The sequence below is a fragment of the Tenrec ecaudatus genome, chromosome 4 (genome assembly GCF_050624435.1).
Source record: "Tenrec ecaudatus isolate mTenEca1 chromosome 4, mTenEca1.hap1, whole genome shotgun sequence".
NCBI lineage: Eukaryota > Metazoa > Chordata > Mammalia > Afrosoricida > Tenrecidae > Tenrec > Tenrec ecaudatus.
This window is the reverse complement of record NC_134533.1, coordinates 159,714,910-159,720,377: the sequence shown is the minus strand read 5'-3', so window position 1 is coordinate 159,720,377 and position 5,468 is coordinate 159,714,910.

Genomic DNA, 5,468 nt, shown 5'->3' with positions numbered 1-5,468 from the left:
CGGCTCCCGAGACGGGAGTTAAAGCCCCGGATGGAGCCTGTGCGAGTCGAGGCCCTGCCCCTGGGAAGAGCGGAAGCCAGAGGAAACCCGGACTCCCCTTAGCCCCCACACACGTGTAGAGAATCATATTTTTGTCTTGCTGTGTTCACCATTGTTGGCCTGATACCTGGCATACCTACTCTTCAATGAATATTTGTTGAATAGATAAAGGAATGAAAGTATATTTGAGAAGGAATGAAAGTTATGTTAGATGGCTCTAATTATTAGAATCAGGAGTCCTGGTGGTGTAGTGGTTACACATTAGACTGCTTGCTAACTGCAAAGTCAACAGTTCAAAACCCAAGGGAGAAAGACCAAGCCTTCTACTCCCATAAAGAGTTCCAGTACCAGAAACCCACAGGGGCAGTTCTACCATGTAGGGTCGCCATACATCAGAATTGATTCGATGACAGCAAGTTTGGTTGGAATTCTCAGAAGTGCTTCTTGATCATGCATTCAATATTATGTCCTAGTGACCTTCTCCCTTGTACTTAAAGCAACACAGACTTTGCCAAGTGGCCCCTTCAAGACATTTCAAATATGTGAAGAGTTTTAAAAAAGCACAGAGGAAAATGACAGCAATAAATTCATACCAATTGATAACTATGTGGACTATAAGTATATTAAATGCGCCAGTCAAGTGACAGAGTAGCAGAACGGATAAGTAAACAGCATCCATTAATGAGCTGTCTACAAGACACACTCCTTAGGCACATGGATAAAAAATAGACTAAAAACCACAGGATGGAAAAAATATATCAAGCTAATGTGAATCAAAGATGATCAGAGTGGCAATGTTAATTTCTGATAGAACAGACTTTTAAGACAAAAGTCAATATAAGAGATAAAAAGGACATTATGTAAATGATTAAGGGTTTGATTGAACAAGAAGAAATAATCATAATATCTGTGCACTCAGTACAAAAGCATCAAAATATATTAATCAAACTCTTAGAGAATTGAAGAGAGAAATAGACAAATAGTAGGAGACTTTAAATGCACCACTTTTAATGAAGGACAGAACTAAAAGAAACAACAACAAAGTAAATGAGCATCACTGTGTTCCAACAACGGATCCCTGGTAGCACTCTGGGTTAAGTGTTGGGCTGCTAACCTCAAGACCATTAGTTCAGGTCCATGAACAAGGAGAAAATTAGCCTTTCTGGTCCATAAAGATTCATAGTCTCAAAAATCCTTTATAGATAGCATAGGAATGAGTTGAAGTCAACGTAATGGCAGTGGGGTTTTGTTTTGTTTTGTGTTCCATGAAGTGTCTTCACTGCCAAATAAGTAACAAATGATCAATAACTGTTGATCAGTGAATTGCAGAAATTCATGGAATGACCTTTCCCCCCATATCAGTGGTTCTCAACCTTCCTAATGCTGTGACCCTTTCATACAGTTCCTCATGTTGTGATGACCCCCAACCATAAAATTATTTTTCTTGCTTTTTCATGACTGTAATTTTGCTACAGTTATGAATCGGGTGATCCCTGTGAAAGGGTCATTGAACCCCCAAAGGGGTTTCAACCCACAGGTTGAGAACCGCTGCCCTACATTATCAAATGTGAAAGCACATGTATAATATAAAAATGGTTGGAGATTAGCACCCACCCAAATCCATTGCTCTAGAGTTGTCTCTGACTTCTAGCAATCCCATAGACCAGAGAGGTTCCCAACTTATTTGTCCTGCCAGCCTCTAAAAGGAAAATTTTCTTAGCGTCCCCCTGGCAGTTAAAAACATTTGCACTATTACCCATGATCCAAGATAAAGTGGAGGTAGATGCTTTTGTAGCCCTCCCACCCCACCCTTATTCCAGCACCCCCACAGGGGATGATGTCTTCCACTTTGGGAAGCATTGCCAGGGGTGGGGAACGTGTGATCATCAAGACCATCTAACATATGTCTCACCAAAGAGAAGCAGTTCTGGCCAACACCTTCAGGGGGAGTTATTTAAATGTTTGACCAACTTGGCCCCGGAATAAATATCCACAGGGTCCTTGGGTAGAAAAAGTTCCTTGCCTCAGACAAAAAGGTTCTATCGGATCAACCAGTAGAGCTGCCCCACAGCGTGTCCAAGGTTGAAGCCTGTGCAGAAGCAGACCTCCTCAGCTTTCTTCCTCGGAAGAGCTGATGGGGTCCACCACAGACCTCTGTAGCTGCTGAGCCCTTACCCACTCTGATACCAGGGCTTCTTGGAGATTAACACGGGAGTTTTCTTAGGAAGTACTTTGGATCGCTCAATGTATTTTTTAAAATAAAATCTCCATGCCCAAGCCCTGGGGGTGCTGTATTTTAATGTGACATTCCCAAAGAGGCCAGCCCTGAAGAACTGGACTCACCTAGAGCTGATGTCTTTTCCTCTGTGCTAAAGAGAAAACGTACAGCTGCCGTAAGAACTTTTGCTAGATGAAGCTTAGAGCTTTCTTTGTTCCTTTCCAATATTCGAACACTCCTCTCCTTGGGAATGCCATGTGCAGAATGGACAGCTAACTGCATTCTAAGCTCTCTCCAAGAATCCAGGATTAGTAGGCCCGGACTCTGCAGGATCTCTCCTGGGTGTCACTTCCTAATAAGTTACGCTGCCTTGAAGTGGGCTTACTGTCTGTGCTGGTGAAGGGAAGGCAGCACCAAACAACAACCCAGTGCCATCACATTGGTTTCAACCTATAGTGGCCCTAAAGGTCAGCGTGGACCTGCCCCTTGGTGTTTCAGAGACTACAAATCTCTGTGGGAACACACAGTCTCATCTTTCTCCTAAGGAACAACTGGTGGAGTTGAACAACTGACATGGTAGTTAGCAACCCAACATGTAACTTACTGAGTCACCAGGGCTCTTTTAAAGGAAGCCCACATCAAATAGAGGCTTCAACCAAGCCCACTGGGCTGTTGCAGAAGTTCAGCTGACCATCAGGATTTCCCCAAGGGTCCCGTCCGAGTTCAGTAAGGAGTTATTGGGTGCAACTGCCACAGGAAAGAGGTGTGACCTTGGGTGAACTTTTCTTCTTCAGCAGAGGCAAGCCCCGAGTAACTGCCTTTGAGGAATAAATAAGCTCTTTATTCCTGAAGAAGAATTCCTAAAGAATTCCTAAACTCCTAAAGGAGTTTCTGAGCAAGCCTCACAGGGCACACTGTACAGAAATCAAATTTAAAGGTACCCAAATAACTTTTAGATGCACCAATACATTTTAAATAAATTTCAAGAATAAAGCTGAGTATACACTGTCTTGAAGGGGTAGGAAATATACCCCCACTCATAGCCACTTTCAATTCTGTCTCATAGTATCCCTATAGAACAAAGTAGAACTGCCCTGTGGGTGTCCAAGGCTATAAATCTTTACAGGAGCAAAAAGCCAAGGAGCAACTGGTTATTTGGAATTGATGACCTGCCCATTAGCAACTCAACTAGTAACCCGCTATGTCACCAGAGTGCCATGATTAAGATTTAAGGAATATAGAAAAATGAAAAAACAAACCCACTACCATGAAGTTAATTCCAACTCATTGCGACCCAAGTAGGGTTCATTTCTGAGACTGTAAATCTTTGGGGAGCAGTTGTTGTTATTGTGAGGCGCTGTGGAATTCGTTTCAACTCTTAGAAAGCCTGCCATCCTCACAATCCTTGTTATGGTTGAGTCCATTGTTTCAGTCACTACATTAATCCATCTTCTTGACAGTTTTCCTATTTTTCACTGACCTTCTACTTGACTAAGCATGATGTCCTTTTCGAGGTACTGGTCTCTTCTAATAGCATATCCTAAGTACATGAAACAACAACAGATCCTAATGAAAATTTCAAAACTGCAAAATTAATATGTTACTGTGGAAGACTGAACTCCAACAAATTTGAAAACCTTTATCTAGGTTAAAATAGACACATTTCTAGAAACACACTACCTACCCAAATTTAACACTGATTGAGGTTGAAAACTTCAACAAACTCTTAACAAAAGAAAAAGTAGTTTGTACCACAAAAATACTTCCAAAAGCAATAACAACAAAGTCCTGGACCAGATGGCTTCACTGGGAAGTCCTACCAAGTACTCAGAGAAGAGCAGAGACTAATTCAACACAAACTATTGTAGACTACAGAAAAGGACTCTAACTCATTTTATGAGACAAGAATAACCTTGACACCAAAACCAGGCAAGGACACTACCAAGATAGAAAACTACAGACTAATATCCTTCACGAATGTAGTCAGCCAGGGTGCAGTATAGCATCAATGAAGCACACAACATTCCTCTAGTTCTTTAATGCTTCCTCCCCCCACTATCATGACCTCAGTTCTACCTTACAAATTCAGCTACACCGGAGCATGTTCACTGGTCCAGATAAGCGCTCTCAGTGTAAGAGATGAAAAGAATAATAATTTATAAAGGGGTCACGAGGGTAGGAGGAGGGATTCATACTAGACACACAAGGCTGTTCAACATTAGAAAACCAAGTAATCCACCACATAAACAAAACGCAAGAAATGAACCATATTGTCATTTCAATAGATGAAGAAAAGGCACTTGACAATATCCAACATCTACTACATAGAAATACACTCAGCAAAATAAGAATAAAAGAGGAATTTCTCAACACAATGAAGCCATATATGAAAAACCAATAGTCAATATCTCACTTAATGAGAAAAAAACTGAAAGCATTTGAATGAGTACCGGAGAAGAATGAATGCCTCTTATCACCATTTTTGTTGAAAATTGTGCTGTATATCTTAGCCAGAACTATTAGACAACAAAAAGAAAGCAAATGAATACAGTTTGGCAAAGAAGTGAAACTCTTGCTATTTTCAGGTAATCCGATTTTGTACATAGAAAATCCCAAAGACTCAACAACAAAAACAGTTAGAAACAATTGATAGCTTTGGCATCATGGCAGGATACAAGATTAACACAAAAGTCTATCAGATTCCTGAATACTACTGAAGATAACTCTGAAAAAGACATCAAAAGAACAATACCATTTATGAGAGTCACACCGCCCAAAATGAAATACTTAGGAATAAATCTAGCCAGAGAACCAAAAGACTTGTACCAAGAAAATCACAGAACTTCAAGAAATCAAAAGAGAACTACATAAATGGAAGAATGTTCCATGTTCATGGATAGGAAGTCTTAATATGGTGAAAATGTCAGTACTATCCTAAATCTCATACTCACTGCCACGAAATCAATTATACCTTGTCGTGACTATATAGGACAGGATAGAATTGCCCCTGTGAGTTTCCAAGACTATAACTCTTAGTCTGAGTAGAAAGCTTCCTCTTTCTCTAGAGGATCAGCTGGTGACTTAGAACAGCTCACTTTGCATAATGCATAACCAAATGGATAATTCACTATGCCACCAGGACTCCTAGCAATATTACCATAAGCAATCTATAAAATTAAACACAATTCCAATCCAGTTCCCATATCTGATC